At 39.3% G+C, this 16790-nt stretch overlaps 1 protein-coding gene across 2 annotated transcripts in view; it reads right to left on the reverse strand.

The window, feature by feature from the left end:
* Positions 1–538: 538 nt before the first annotated feature.
* Positions 539–16790, reverse strand: part of si:cabz01090165.1 (uncharacterized protein LOC100333421 homolog) — a 533531-nt gene continuing 517279 nt past the window's right edge. For both annotated transcript variants that reach the window (XM_059331258.1, XM_059331257.1), the window contains one exon: positions 539–2111. The gene's annotated coding sequence lies outside the window, so the exon portion shown is untranslated. The remainder of the gene's footprint in view (positions 2112–16790) is intronic.

Genomic DNA, 16790 nt, shown 5'->3' on the forward strand with positions numbered 1-16790 from the left:
CAATGAACAGTTGAAACAGAAACTCTGTTTTGTGAGCCTGAAGCTGCAACAACACCACAGGAAAATGAGGAGACCTGCAACCTGCTCACACAAACAGACTTCACGCTTTTAAATAACGTGCATTGCATCAATCAAACAGTGACCCTACCGGCTGCAGGACATGGTAAGGTTCACTGCTGTAAAAAAAAAAAAAAAAAATGAATTTGTGCTCCATCAGCGCTTCTCTAAGGTTAGGGCCAAACAGTTCCTGGCTAGGCTCTAAAAGACACTTTAAAGAGGAAATAAATGATGTAAATGCTGGAAGTGAAGTAGTTAGGAGGACGACGTGACTACTGGCAGTGACATAGTTCAGTAAAAACCTGATGCAGGAAGTTAAGAGATGTTTGAATCATGCTTTTCTTACCGTTCTCCTGGTTTGTTTGCATAGATGTGCAGTTCTTCTGTATTCCTGAATCACATTGTCGTATCACTCTGGTGTGAAACGATTTAGTTTTTTTTCTCCACCTCGGCCTTCAAACTGGGCATTTTATTGGAAACAGTATCATCTAATACATTTTTAAAATAAAGCGTCAAAGTTTTTATTTATCTGCTGATGAAACAATCCATGTGTGTAAAAAAAACAAAAATGATTCTGTGTGTGAACACAGTTGGCTCAGCCTCAGTAAAGATTGACTGGATGTATTCATCAGGGTCGCCAGCAGATAAGTTCTGTTTCAGTTTAATCACCACATGCACCTTTTTCCAAGAAAAATACCTTTTTATTTCATTATAAATCCACATAATTGTATCTATGAAAGCATAAAATCCCCATTTCGCATGTTGTTGTGTTTTTCCTCCTTATTGTGGTCACTTGTTTCGTTATATTCAAAGTAAATCATGGGTATCAAACCATCGAAGACTGTAAGGTGTATGTCACATACAAACACAGACACTGTCAAACGGCAAAGGGGGAGCAAAGGGGTGGGGGTGAGGGGGCGGGGTGGGAGGGTGGGGCAGCGCAAGTTCTGCTGGCCATCTTTTAAAACCGCTTAATACATTTAACTATCTCGTGTGCCAGCTTTAGTAATAGGAACACTTACGGTGGAGTTCACCAGTGTTTCGGATAGGTACAGGTGCTGTCCAGTGTCCAACACAACATCAGAATTCACCATCAAATGTCTGTGCTTTGAGTTTGGCTTTGAATAAATCCTTGCAGGAGTTCCTCAGGGCTCCGTTCTCGGGACACCAAGGCATTTTTTTTCTTTTGTTTTAATACTCCGACATAGAGAGAACCAATCCACCATGGACGCACACACATGGATTATTTCAACATTATCTAAGTCATTCGCAGCCAGAAGAGTTAGATCGGTAATACTGGAGAGTATACTATTGTTCATGAGAATGAGCGAGAGAGCGACAGAGAAAGAAAGAGAGAGGGAAGGTGAAGACATACGTTTAAAGTGCCAGAGAAGTTCACCGTTTAGTTTGACAGTTTGTTGTTATTGATGCTTTGAGACAAGACGTTGACAATGTGCTCATATTTTCAATCCAAGGCCCAACATGAATGTTCTCTTCGACTGCTAAGAGATAATAGAGAGGTGTGCTTTTGGAAGTCTGCATTTTCTCCCGATATTGTAATAATGCTGTCATAATACTGTGGTAATCCTTTGGCATGTGACTGTATGCTGGGGAGGAGAGGAGCGGTGCCACCGAACCGTCGACAAACCACACGATCCTGGAAAAATGTCATGAAAAGGGTTTTTTCCGTAATCCATGGTAATCCGTTCAGCGTATTCCCAGAGCAGCATTTAGTGTCCGCATGGATTCAAAATGCAGACGCTAAATCCACACGACACCCTTTAGAGCCAGATCATCAGATACTTCCTTCAGAAAAGAAGAAGAGATTTCGGACCAGTTTCCTCTTAAGCACCGAACACGAACCTGACCTGTATCCCACATGTCCGGTCCCAGCGGCATGGAGACTTCTGCATGTCAACAGGACGGCTTTGTGTCCCCCACGTCACAGGGGGCTCTGGTGAAAGTGGCGTCAGAGGGTGGGCTCCGTCTCTGGGGCGGGTACCTGATCGTCGGGGCTCATTAGAAGGATGTGACCATGCAACCCACTGGGGCACCTGAAGAGAGAGACAGGCACAGATCACTGATGGACTGAAATTAAAAAGGTTGTGTGTGTTCATCACTTTAAATGTTTGGGTCAAATGAGCCAACAGTAAATCAATGAAACTGTCCAGATGAAGCCATGAGCTGCATTCCAGACAAAGTTAGGGGTCGGAATTTCCCTGTTAAAATTTTGAACTTCCGACCTCAAACTCCACCGGGCCTGTCCACACGGTGTCAACACCCACCGGGAGTGTTTAAAAAGTGCCGCGTCTTGTGTGTGGCATAGTGTTTACCTTACTCCCCTTACTCCCCTAGAGATTTAAAGACAAGCTCAATGTGGATTCTGTTTATGGGCGTTAATTGAGCCAGGAAAACTACATTAAAACACTTAACCTTCTATGGTACGGTGTTGCCCTGAGACAACATTTTTGGCCTGTCAAATTTCTACAATGCATCTTTTTGAGTAATGCAATACTTTAAAAAAGAGGGAAGAGTATAGGGAACCAATAGCAATGCTTTCATTTGTTACAAGACCTCCAGGAGGCCATATTGAAACCCTTTTTTGCAGACTTTTCGAAAGGAAAACAACTTTGCCATTTGCGCCACAAAAAGCACTCAAAACGTCATTTCCTGGTCCTTTTCCATCTCGGAAAATATAGTGAGTAAAATATGCACTACAATGGCAAGCATGAGCCTATCACATGAACATAATTTAAATAGTAATAGCGACATTATACAACAAAGAAAATAAAACTACCTCATTGGCCGCATCGAGGGGATCAATATAAACCTTCATGGAAACCCCGCACCATCAGGAAACAAAAAAGAAAAATACTTGCAAAACATAGAAAAACTCCTTCTTTCTCTGTCATTCTGTTTCTTCTGCATGTGCATGCATCAACAACATCAACCCTCCTACAATCAGCAAACAATAGTTCCACTATTACAATAACTTTTAATATTAATTCTACAAATATGAACTTTACTTTTTATCTATTGTTTATTAAAACTGCTTCTGCTGGCAGTTACAGATCGTTTTCGTCAATATTTGCTCTTCTACCATCTGTAGGCTTTGTCGTTAAATGTCTTTTGTGTGATTTAACTTGTGCTTATTGTTGTTTCATCCCTTTTATGCTATAGCCTGTGTACTTCTATTTACTGCCTAAATTACAGTTATAAGCTACGTGAATGAAAGCTTGGTGTCTGTGTTTTAGTTAACAAAAGCATTTAGCCGTAATGTTGATCTAGTGACGTGAAATAGGACCCGGAGTCTGCTCATGGTGTTTTATTTAGGAACAACCAGATTCGCTCTGCAATGTCTGTCTGACTTGCTGTCAGAACGATCCGCTCTCTGTCCAGCTCGATGTGTACTACTCGCATCCGGCGTCAAAAATAGAACAGACGTGTAATTCACGCACAGCCGAGTCTCGAGACACGTCTGAGTCTGAGCACTACGGAGCCGGTGGAGGTTGATACATTGACTGTAATGGCCGCATATTACTTGTGATGACTCGACGCTTACACGACGTGCCGCGGACTGGCCCGGTGGATTTTGGGGTAAAGGTGCAAACGCCAAACGTGAACATAAAAAAATAGCTGACTGTGACAAACTGATGTTTTTCTTTTTGTGTAAACACAACTGAACTCCCAGCAGTGCAGCCTCCTGCACATACAAACGATTATTTATAGTTCATAGGAACTTCCACTTAGAGTGGCCTTATATTGCATTTTGAGGTCGGAAATGTTGGAGTTCCAACTTGTCTGGTATGAAACTAGAAGACCTAACGAATCTGTTGGTGTTCATCATGTCATGATATCCTGTCGGCTGGGAAAGTTACGCTACATTTTAGCGGGCGAAAAACTGACAAAGAGGTCCCCTAACCTCTGACCTTAAGATATCTGAATGAAAATGTATTCTATCGGTACCAGCAAGCCTCCTCTTCACAGACCACTTTATGCCTATAACAGTTTGAGGGAAAAAAACATGCAGTTTTTCTCTGTTATTGCTGTAATTGTGTCCTCTTATATGTGAATCTTTGTGCATCCTAAACAGTCTGTGAGCTGCATAAATCTGGGCTGACTGGAAAGCTGAGACTCTTGTGGATTCAATGCATTTCCCAGCAAAATAAGGTTTTTTTTATTTTTCACAAATGTTGGCCTCCTAACTGGAATTTATTCTGTTTTCTTCCTATTACTGAACTTGTTGTTCCCTTAAAGCGTGCACACTCCTCGAGTATTTGTTTGTTCTATGTTATTTGAACCTACACACTTGAGACAACCCAATTTTTTGGGACAAAAGTAAGCAGAGACATCCTCTCCTACCTTGTCCAGAATCACAAACACACCCCACCGTTTCTGCAGGGGTCTATAAAGTTGTTTTTCAGCACTGATGACTCAGCGACTGCTCGGCCAACTGCTGAGATTTCAGGCTTTAAAAGCCATTTCCTGCTTTGAAAACTACCCCCTTCACACCCACAAACTCTTTTGTACCTTTATCTGTCTGGTAAATAAAGCAGATGGTGAAGCTGTGCTGTGCCGCATGGAGAAACACCACTAATAAAGGTGCAGGAAAGTGAAGTTCTTCAGCTCTAACTCTGCCAGCAGGGGGCCCTCAAGGTGCAGACAATGCAAATAACAGAAGGAGATTTATACAAAATCAAGTCATACAGAATTCTACACGTCAATGACAAGACTCTGCAGATTTTTGTTTAGTTTCTCACTTTAGATAATGGAGCCTTGATTGTGCTTATATAATAATAATAATAATAATAATAATAATAATCAAACATGAATCTTGGGTTTTAATATCGCAGTTAACATCAGACTGAAATTACATAATTAGGTTAAAAGTTAAAAGAAAATCAAAAAACAAAATGATATGTAAATTAATACGCTAATAAAAGTTAAAGTGAGTATCAGTTAATGTATGAACACAAAGAAAAGGTCTGCAGCTGGAATCTGCTCCACTTTTCTTTTAGTTTGTTCAGCAGTTTATTTCTCGTCTGCTGCAGCTAAGAAATGAGATGTCGAGCTGCAGGAACACAGCTGTCTGCAGACACGAGATGATGGAGGAGAGGAGAGGTGATGATGGAGGAGAGGATGAAAGAGAGAGAGGAGGAAAGAGGAGAGGAGGGAAGAGGAAGAAAGAGGAGAGGAGGAAAGAGGTGAGGAGGAGAGAGGAGAGGAGGAAAGAGGAGAGGAGGGAAGAGGAGGAAAGAGGAGAGGAGGAAAGAGGCGAGGAGGAGAGAGGAGAGGAGGAAAGAGGAGAGGATGAAAGAGAGAGAGGAGGAAAGAGGAGAGGAGGAGAGGAGAGGAGGGAAGAGGAGAGGATGAAAGAGAGAGAGGAGGAAAGAGGAGAGGAGGAGAGGAGAGGAGGGAAGAGGAGAGGATGAAAGAGAGAGAGGAGGAAAGAGGAGAGGAGAGGATGAAAGAGAAGACAGAAGTTGCAGAACAGAAAAGAAACAAATTAAGAGGGATAAAAATGGAAAAGGGGCATATAGAGGGAAGTGAAAAAAGTGTTAGGATGATAAGAAGAGAGGGAAGTGATGGAGAAATAAAGAGGTGAGGAGGAAAGATGGAGGAGAAGAAATCAGGAGTGGAGGAGAATGCTTACATAATGGAAGCGAAAGCTTACATAATGGAGCAACACCAATCTGCATACTGTGGGGGATCAGGCCATTATATAATGGCCCAATAAAGAGGAGTAATGTTGTTTACTAAGGGAAGGCGATATTTACAGAGCACTTAGAGGCAGACAGACTCCGGGCCTGCTAATGGCTGTCTTTCTCTTTCCATCTCCTCCTCACTCACTTTCATCCTCCTTTTCTTCCTCTCCCTGTTAAAGTATGCCGGGCATGTTTCCAGCCCTCTCTCCTCCCTCAAGATGTTCTGCAGCAGCTTCTCTGCTGGAACAATGAGTGGTTACCCTCTCACCTGAGTGTGTGTGTATTTAATACTGAAAGACATGATATTCTGTTATCTTTCTCTTAAAACACCTTTGGAAATGAGAGCATTGGCTAAATTTCGGAGGGCTACTTCAAAGTTCACCAAGGACGGTGTAAAGTCAAATTTCTTCATCAAAAATTGAAACAAACACTTGGTTTCGTCTGCATTTGGTTTCTGCTGCTGTGAACGCTCAAACCAACTCTGGTGGACCAAAGAGACCAACTGTTCTCCTGGACGTAAAATGACCAAAAATTGACATGAAATGTCCCATAAAAGATATAATATGACCAAGAAAACAAAAGACATGAAACAACCAGAAAAAAGATGGGAAATGAACAAAAAGAGAGAGAGAGTGTTTGATCTCTCACCTCTCCCGCCTTCTCTCCCTCCAGCGCTGTGAAGCTAATTGTAAGTAAATCTGTAAATCACATAGCCGACAAAAAAAACAAGGCCGAGAGAGAGGAGGAAAGAGGAGAGGAGAGAAGAGGAAGAGGGAAGAGGAGAGAAGAGGAGAGGAGAGGAGGAGGAGAGGATGAAAGAGAGAGGAGGAAAGAGGAAAGGATGGAGGAGGAGATGAAAGGAGGAGGAGGAGGAGGAAAGAGGAGGGGAGAGCAGGAGGAGGAAAAAGGAGAGGAGAGGAGAGAAGGAAAGAGGAGAGGAGGAAAGAAGAGAGGAGAGGAGGAAAGAGGAGAGGAGGAAAGAGGAGATGAGGAGAGATGAGAGGAAAGAGGAGAGGAGAGGAGGAGGAGAGGAGGAAAGAGAGGAGAGGAGGAGGGAAGAGGAGAGGAGAGGATGAAAGAAAGAGAGGAGGAATGAGGAGAGGAGGAAAGAGGAGAGGATGGAGGAGGAGAGGAGTGGAGGAGGAAAGAGGAGAGGAGAGAAGGAAAGAGTAGAGTAGAGGAGAGGAGGAAAGAGGAGAGAACAAAAAAACAAAAACAAAAAGAAAATCAGAGCTCAGATAGAGAACAGGACGACTCTGTAACAAACACCACCGTGATCTCCCAAACAATAAATGTCTGGACTAGGTTAGGTGCATCTCAATACATTACAATATGATGGAAAAGTCCATTTCCAGTAGTTCAAGTCAAACAGCCCCAACCAAGTATTGAGTGTATATACAGTGATGGAAAAAATATTAGACCACTCTTTTTCTACAATTTCTTGTTCATTTTAATGCCTGGTACAACTAAAGGTGCATTTGTTTGGACAAATATAATGATAACAACAAAAATACCTAATAAGAGTTTAATTTCAGAGACAATTTTTAGAGACATTTTCCATGGTTTTCTTGATAATAACCAAAATCATTATCAACATATGATAAACATATCATATGATAAACTCTGCTTTTGTTGTTGCTTTTATTGCAATAAAGTTTATGAGTAAAAGTTGAATAGAATATAAAAAAAGAAATCGATGCATTTAGTTCTGCAAGCTTCTGTTTTCCTCTCTTCTTCATATTTACGATCAGAATTGTTATTTTCCTCTGGATTGAGTGATTGTTTGAGCAGTAAGGAGACAAACCTGCTAATCTCCTAATAATTGTGGGATAAAGAATATCTGTACATATCGACAATAAACAATAAAGAAGTGATGAACGCTCTTCTTGTTGGTTTTCAGCGAGCTGTGGATCTTGGCTCCAGCTTCTATTTGCAGACTTCTCCTCCCGATCCTTCTCTCCATCCCTCCTCCACCTCCTCCTCATCCCAGAGTTTTCATTTTCTCTCTTTATCCCTCCATCTCTTCTTGTCAATAACTGTGTCTCGGGGCTCAGTGACTCATCTGTACTTCTCTCTGTGTTTGGTTGGCTGTTTCTCTGTCTCACTAACTAAATATAAGTCTATAATCCTCCCTTCTGTCTCTCTCTCTTTGTCTTCCTCTGGATGTCTCTCTCTCCTTCACCAACTACAGACCCACAATCCGCCCGTCTGTCCCTCTTTATCTGTCCTCCTTCCTCTCCACATGCACTCAGGTCTTTTTCAGATGGAGATTAAAATGACTTTGACTTTGTTTTATTTTAGTCAAAGGGTTTATGAGAAGCCGGTGGCAATGTTATGCTGCAAATAATATTCAAAGGCCTCCTCATAAAAATAGATATCAGGAAACAGAAAAGCCAAAGTTGTGATTTCTCTGCTTTCTGTTTATGTGCTTTCACCAGATTTATTCAGAGAAAGCACACATGTAGATGGGGTGACTATTTAATTCTTAAAGACGTGATATTCTGTTATCTTTCTCTTAAAACACCTTTGGAAATGAGAGCATTGGCTAGATATCGACAGTGTACAGTCAACTTTCTTCATCAAAAAGTGAAACAAACACATGTCTGATCGTCAGTTTGGTTTCTGCTGCTGTGAATGCTCAAACCAACTCTGGTGGACCAAAGAGGCCAACTCTGCTCCTGGACGTAAAATGACCAAAAAAATATATTAAATGACCGGAAAAAGATGTAGAAAGACCAAAAAAAGACATAATATAACCACAAAAGACGTGAAACAACAAAACAAAAAAAGATGTAAAATAAACAAAAAAAAATACGTAAAATGACCAAAAAAAGACATAAAATGACTAAAAAGACATAATATGAAACAACAAAAAACACGTACATTGAACAAAAAGATGATGACTAAAGATGTAAAATGACCAAAAAAGACATAATATGACATTGATATTGATAATATGATATAATGCATAAAAAAAGACGTAAAATCCCCAAAAAGACGTAAAAACACAAAAAAATGTAAAATTACAAAAGAAAAGACATATAATTAGAGGAGAATAGCGTTTGTTTGACTCATATCGCCTCACACTTCCCATCAGAGCGACTTTTCTTTCTTTATACTCCGTTCCTTTCCTTCTCTTTGTTTTCACACTCTTTAACGTCAATTCTGCCTTTGCGTCATTCATAATTAGTATGGTCACTAGAGGGCGCCACCAAAACAACACAAGTTAATATAGCAGCCCACTGAATGAGCTGATAGTTACTTGCTCTACTAGAAGGTGGAGCAGTCTTCGACTCAGCCACACTTATGGGATGATAAACTTCCATTCGGGAGTCAGAAAACTTTTAAATCAGCTGGATCCACTTTTTAAAGTTCGTGTCAGCTCTGCATGTAGAGCCTTTTAATGGAAAGGGAGGCTCTGGTCTGCAGGCAGGGCCTTCTCAATTTCATCACTGTTACATGTTTCTGTGGTGCAAGGTAACTTCATCATAATCTGATGAAGCCTGTTGAAATAACCAAATAGTAATAAACATTATAAAGCTGCTAAATGCAGTCGTCTGTGGCTCCTGCTGTGATCGTGTGAATATGACTGATGGCGTCATTCTACTCTCCTGGACATAAAATGACTAAAGAAGACGTAAAATGACCAAAAAAAGACATAAAATGACTAAAAAAGGACTTAAAATGACCACAAAAAAAAACTAAAATTACGAAAGAAGACATAAAATGTCCAAAAAAGACACAGTATGACCACAAAAGACATGAGACAACCAAACAAAGATGTTAAATAAACAAAATAGACACAAACACAAAAAATATTTAAAATTACAAAAGAAGGAGAACAGCGTTGGAGTCCCATGTGAAACAAAAGTAAACCACGTGATTCAAACATCACACAGGGATCATCCTCTGATCTGTCTGTTCTCTAAAGGAACTCTGCTGGGCCTTCTCAATTTCATAACTGTTAAAAATGGTGCAAGGTTATTTCATCATAATCTGATGAAGACAGTCTTGAAATAACGTAATAGTAATAAACAATACAAAGCTGCTAAATGCAGCCGTCTTTGGTTCCTGCTGTGATCGTGTGAATGTGAGCGATGGCTTCCTTCTACTCTCCCTGGATACATGAGGGGTAAAAATAAAAGCAGCCACAGCGTGGTGCGACCAGCAGGTGTCACTGTGGCTCTGCGTGCAGCCGCTGCCTGCCGGCCTCAGAGGAAGCTCTGTGGCAGTCGCTAACAGTTTAGTCACTGTGCCATCCTGCTGCTCGGTGCCAGGCGTGGATAATAAAAGCACAGTGAATGAGGCCCTGATGCCTCGTGGCTTTACAGAGCGCACAGTGATGCTATCTGCCTGCCTCTCTCTGCCTCTCTGTGGTAATCGCTGCGGTGGGATGGGGGGATTGTTTTGGAGGGAGCCAGCATGTGGTGGGTTAATGTGTGTATTTCTGTGCTTCGTGCAGCTCGTGTTCACGTGACTGTTGGGGTGTTTCTGTCCGGAGGAAACTTTACATCTTCAAAATGTTAACTTTGTTGGAAAATCTGAATGAAGACATAATTTATTATACTTTAGACATCACAGATACGTAAATAGCCTGTACCAATCACTTCAAGACGTAATATTCTGTTATCTTTCTCTTAAAACACCTTTGGAAATGAGAGCATTGGCTAGATTTCAGAGGGCTACTTCACAGTTCACCATGGATGGTGTACAGTCAACTTTCTTCATCAAAAACTGAAACAAACACTTTGTTTTGTCTGATCGTCCATTTGGTTTCTGCTGCTGTGAACGCTCAAACCAACTCTGGAGTACCAAAGAGGCCAACTCTGCTCCTGGACGTAAAATGACCAAAAACAGATATAAAATGACCAAAAAAGATGTAAAAAGAACAAAAAAGATGTAAAATGACAAAAATACATAATAGACCAAAAAAAGACGTAAAAAGACAAAAAAAAGTTGTAAAATGACAAAAGTGTTGAAATAACCTAATAGTAATAAACATTATAAAGCTGCTCTTCTCTGTGGTAATCGCTGCGGTGGGATGAGGGGATTGTGTTGGAGATCACATCACAGATACATATACAGCCTGTACCAATCACTGGACTCTGTATAACAAGCCTGCACACAGTAATAACAAGCTGTTCTGAAAGAAGTTTGATTACTAGGTGGAGATGGTGGAGGAAATACTGCAATATTTTGCAATATTTCATCGATTCATGGCCAAATTAGTGTGGCAGATAAGCAAACCAAATGTGCATTTAATGACTAGCATGAAGCATGAAAGTTTCAGCATATAATCTACAAACCCAAAGGTTTTATTTTAGACATGGAGGCAGTTTGTGTTTGACCTCTGGTGACCTTGAGAGGTCGTTGACCTCAGTGTTGCATTTTTTGTTGCAGTTTTTGCCCCATCATCCTGCATTATAACCATGTATACCTTTGTTCTAATAAAGATACATTTGCTGCCTGAGCCATAGTCCTGTAACAAAATTTAGTTTAAAGCCTCAATTTGGCTCTGTACCCTACAAGTATATGGTAATTTTTTTTTCATGTATAAAAGGTAGAGACTTGGACTGTCATTGGTTCGACCTCATCTAGTCAAGCCAATCAAGGAAGTGCTTATATTCTATTAAAATATTAAATATGTATAATAAGTGAGAAATGAGTTAAAAATGTATTTCTGCAGAAGTTTTTTTGTGTGCTGTCTATGTGTAATAAGAGCACATAAATAAAACATAATTGATGTTTACCACTTTTATGCCTGCAAAAAAACACAAAATCTAAATTTAACAGCATGAAATGTGTTGCCGTCTGCCTAGTACCAGGGGTCAAATCTGAAAATCATGGTCTATAGAAACAATGGAGAAAGTTTCATGCTTTAGTCATAAAATACACAATATCTTCCATATAGGAGCTTATCCGCTCCACTAAATATAGATATTTAAGTATGTAAATTACCAATATTACAAATAAAAATTAAGCTTTTTGACACTAGGGTAATAAAATCTGTTGTTTTTTAGTCCCCCAGATATTAAGTTATTAAGTTTAGATTTTATATATTTCATTTAAATTTAACAGTAATTTACGATAACAGTTGCTGAAGCAGCTGCAGAACTTTTTTAAAGCAATTTAGAGTAGCAATTTTCAAAATATCTGTAACGAGGTCCGTTTGGACCTCGTAGAAGTCTGTCTGTGCTTTTATTTTTCGTCCGCTCCATTGTCTTTAACGCACTTCGATAAAAAAGGTTTTCTGGGCCCAAAGAGAGTCCAGGGAGGTGAATATTATATGTAATATATGCTGTTCTGAACTATTCCTTTAGGTAGTGAACTGACATGTCATTCCTTATGTCTGTGTATCTGTGCATCAGTGTGTGTGTGTGTGTGTGTGTGTGTGTGTGTGTGTGTGTGTCTGTTGAGAGAGGGAACTGTTGGCATTTCGAGGAGTGGTGAGTCAGGCTGACCAACAAACACCCGCTCAGTTCGTACGGATTTGAGAGAAAGCAGGCGCGTTGAGATTGCCTGGGTTTGTGTGTGTATTTGTGTGTGTGTGAATGTGTGTGTGTGTGTTTTATACTGTGTGTGTGTGTGTGGTGGATATTAAACCCACAACAAATGGCCTAAGGGCCAGTGGGGGCTGCTGAGATTGCTTCCATCAGAAAAAAAACGTGTAATTCAGCATGTGTATGTGTGTGTGTGTGTGTGTGTGTGTGTGTGTGTGTGTGTGTGCATACATGCATGACAAACTGTGCGTTTTTCTATGGGAGGTGTGTTATTACAGGAGGGGAACCAGGGACAATATGATGAGTAAATAAAAGGAGGATGAAACATTTTCCAGGTGGTAGTGGATGATGGATGAAAGAAGAAAAAGACAAAAGCAAAAAGGGATGAAAAACTAAAGGCGAGAAAAAGAAGGAGGAGGTAAAAGACAAGAAGAGAGGAGAGAGAAGTGGCAGATAGAGGAGGAGTAAACTATTTAAACAACCTGCATGGTCTGAAGTACATCGTGTACAACTCTGCAAGACGACAAGAACACAATTTTTAAAGTGCTTGTTTCCTGAAGGAGATTTGCTGTGCAGGAGATTCTCAACACAGCGTCAGCTAAGAAAAAATGTTTTAACATGAAGATTTAAATGTTGCATATTTGAAAATTTCAATTTTACTCACGTCTTTGTAGTGACTTTGTATGCAATTGCACCACACAAGAGAAATCGTCTCGAACCCGATATGAATAAACCATATAAAAGATATATCGATATATATTTTTAAATTTGATATAATAATAATAATAATCATGATGATGATAATGATAATTATAATATTATTAATAATATTATTAATAATAATAATAATAATAATAATAATAATAATATTAATATTAATAATAATAAAAATGATAATAATAATAAATATATTTATTTGAGAAAAAGATTGGTCTATTTTATTTCATAGGCTATTTTTATTCAAGATTTATTTTTATTTAAATGAACCCTTTATGGAGCTTTGATTTTTTAAAAACGTACTCCTGTTGTTATACAGGACATACATTTATGTTCACTTAAATAAACCATTTCAAGAAATGGTTTTCTTGATAATGATTTTGGTTATTACCAAGAAAACCATTAAAATGTCTAGATATCAGTTCTTAAATTAAACTCTTATCAGAGGATCAAGATTTTAACTTAAGAGCTGATATCTAGACATTTTCCATGGTTTTCTTGATAATGATTTTGGTTATTATCAAGAATGTTTCCATGACTGTAGATGTAAAAATGACTAAGAAGACACAAAATGGCCAAAAATAGATGTAAAAATTCTCAAATAAAAGACACAAAATTATCGAAATAGAAACAAATTGACCAAAATAGATGTAAAAATGAGTAAAAAAGACACAAAATACCCCAAAAAAGGGCAAAATTACCAACAAAAGACACAAAATGACCAAAGAATGTGAGGTAAACCGTTCCCCAGCAGAGCAGCATTGGAGTTAAAGCTGATATCTAGACATTTTCCATGGTTTTCTTCATAATAACCAAAACCATTATCAAGAAAACCATGGAAAATGTCTAGATATCAGCTCTTAAATTAAACTCTTATCAGCTATTTTTGTTGTCATCAATAAATTTGTCCAAACAAATGTACCTTTAGTTGTACCAGGCATTGAAATTGACATGACATTGAAGGAAAAGGGTAGTCTAATATTTTTTTCCATGACTGTATCAACACTTTCCTGTGAACCTAGTTTTAACCCACGCTGTGACTCCACAGGAACAACGTGAAATGTTCATTTAAACGGATCTGAATCATGACGAAACTCATGATACAGATCATCTCCTGACATGTTTCTGTCGTGTTACTTGTGAGATGAATCCACAGTGTGTGTGTGTGTGTGTGTGTGTGTGTGTTTGTGTGTCAGGTCACAGGACATGTGAACCACAGGCACAAATGACTCCTTCTGTTTAGTGAAACAGTGAAAGGCTCACTCCATCCTCTGAACTACACAACATCCACAGAGATAAAAAGAAAAGAAACAGCTCATAAATTGTATGAAGGGGAGAAAATCCTCCGGAGCTTTGATAGATACCACCGATAGGCTGTACATCACAATTTGAGAGTGAAATTGGTAACAGAAATATCACAAGATAAAGAGAAAAGCTATCGCGGAGGAGAGGAGAGCAGACAAACAGGACGACCTTGAACTCAGATATGAAAGGAGAAAAGAAGAGAAGGAAAGCATCCAAACAAAACAACTCATTAAAATCAAACAAATGACTGAAGGGAAGGAGGGAGGGAGAGGAGCACTGAGAGGGAAACAACACTGGTTTGTATCTGGAGGACGAGGCAGCAGCAGTAATAGAGAGAGTGAGCCTGAGGAACGGAGACAGAGTGAGAAACGTGATGTGGCGAGAAAGTCTCTGTGTGTTTTCTTTTTCATTGTCAAATAAAGTCCAGCAGAGACACATGCCGTCATATCAAACAATTGTTGTGGAATTAATTTGAAGATGTATTAAAATATCAGACATATAGTAGTTCAAAAATGCATCACATATGATTTGACAAACACAAAGAATTTGACCAACAGTCACAGTCTCTCTGTACAGGAAAGCTGCTTGATTAAGATAAGAGCATCTCTGATTAAGAAAATCCCACTGCATCATTTGGGACAAAACAGGAAATCATGAGACCTGATGCACAAAAATAAAAGTACAAGCAATAGAATATTGCACAGTTGCTGTTCGGACCAAGGACCTGTTTGTGTATCTTGAATATTGTATCTGTTTTTTGATACTTTCATTGTCGTCTTTTAAGATTTTCCACAACATAAATGGCAAACCAGCCAGGAACAGATGGCAAAAGTTTCTTAGAAAGACAGCCCTGTGCAGGATCTGATGACATTTGTGTAATTTTGACTTTATTTCTGATAATTTTGACTCTTTTTCTGGTAATAAATTTTTTCTGGTTTTCGACTTTTTTCTTGTGATTTTGACATTTTTTCTGGTAATTCTGACATTTTTTTTTCTATTTTTTTTCTTTTTTTTTTTTTCTGAAGGCAGATTTACTGTTTTCTGACAGTAAAACTTTAGATTTAATGTAAAAATATTTTAAAAAAGGAATCATTAAAAAAGCCTTACTTTGCAGCGTTATTTCAACAACTTCCCGAAATTATATCCTGACACACATGGTGCCTATAGATTCCTTAAATCTTCTAGTTTCATATGATCTCCAGTATATTCCAAAAGTGAGCCTGCTACGAACAGCGAAACAAACAGCGAAAATACTGACGGCCCACCGGTGCTAAATATCGATACTTGGTGGCCACGAATCAATATAATATCGCCATGCAAAACATAGCGATACTATGCTGTATCGATTTTTCCCCCCACCTCTAATACATTACACATTTAAATGTCTACAGACAGCTCCACCTGTGTTATATATTGTGATTAGACCTGCTCCTGTCAGTGGTGTCATATCCTCTTAGTGCAGGTCAGAAGCTGTCAGAAATGTACTCCTTATCCAGTTTAAAGCCACTCTTTTTACATCTTTATGTTATTTAACTAGAGGACGTCTGGATCTTAAGTTATCAGAGAAACAGCTCAGTATCACTCTCAGAGAGAATACTCATTACATGGCTGCTTTATTCCGTGTTTTAACTGGTTTTATATGTCCATATAAAAACAAATATAAATACATATAAAAAACATATATATATTCTGTAATTGTGCGTGTTTTCCTCCAGAGGTTTGTGTCGCGAATACTTCATTTGAAACCCAACCTGACGAAGACATGTATTTGTGGTAATGTTGCTGCTTTTACCTCCTCCACTGACGCCATGTTTGTCAGAAACTTTGAAATGGCTGTTTTAATACGTAAAACGAGCAGAAATTTGGTTTTAGGCAGCAATGGTGCTGAGAACATCAACTCCCATGACCCCACACTTCTTTAGTTTCTGTCCTGACTGAGAGCCCTCAGCTGCAGAGTATTACACTCTGTCTGTTTAATGAGTTAAGAGCCACGATAAACTCGCTGAATAACTCTATACGAGAAGAACAGGCTGGAAAATATTTATGTTGTTGAACAGGAACTCGTGTTTAGTTCCGACTGTCTGTTTGATGATAAATCACTTGTGACGTTACCAGCTAATTCTGCTGTGTGTGTGTGTGTGTGTGTGTGTGTGTGAAGGCCCTTTGCACACTGTGATTTAATGGTTGGTACTTCTTCCTTTCAACCTGAGGTAGCAGCGCTGCGTACCTGCTTTGGTACGCCTGGTGTGTGTGTGTGTGTGTGTGTGTCTGTGTGTGTCTCATCCAGGTGAATGACTGTTCATTAAAGCGTGTATTTAATGGAAGAGTGTTCAGTTGGTGCTCAGCCGTGCAGGCTGAATGAACTTTGTCCGCATGGTTTACTAATGCAGCAGACTGCCGGTCCTCTCCGTCACTCTCTCTCTCAGCGCCTGACTGTCACATTTCAATATCAAACAAACTTCAAATGAAACTCTCTCTCCCTCTCTCTCCCTCACTCTCTCTCTCT

This window comes from Centropristis striata, chromosome 4 (genome assembly GCF_030273125.1).
Source record: "Centropristis striata isolate RG_2023a ecotype Rhode Island chromosome 4, C.striata_1.0, whole genome shotgun sequence".
Lineage (NCBI taxonomy): Eukaryota > Metazoa > Chordata > Actinopteri > Perciformes > Serranidae > Centropristis > Centropristis striata.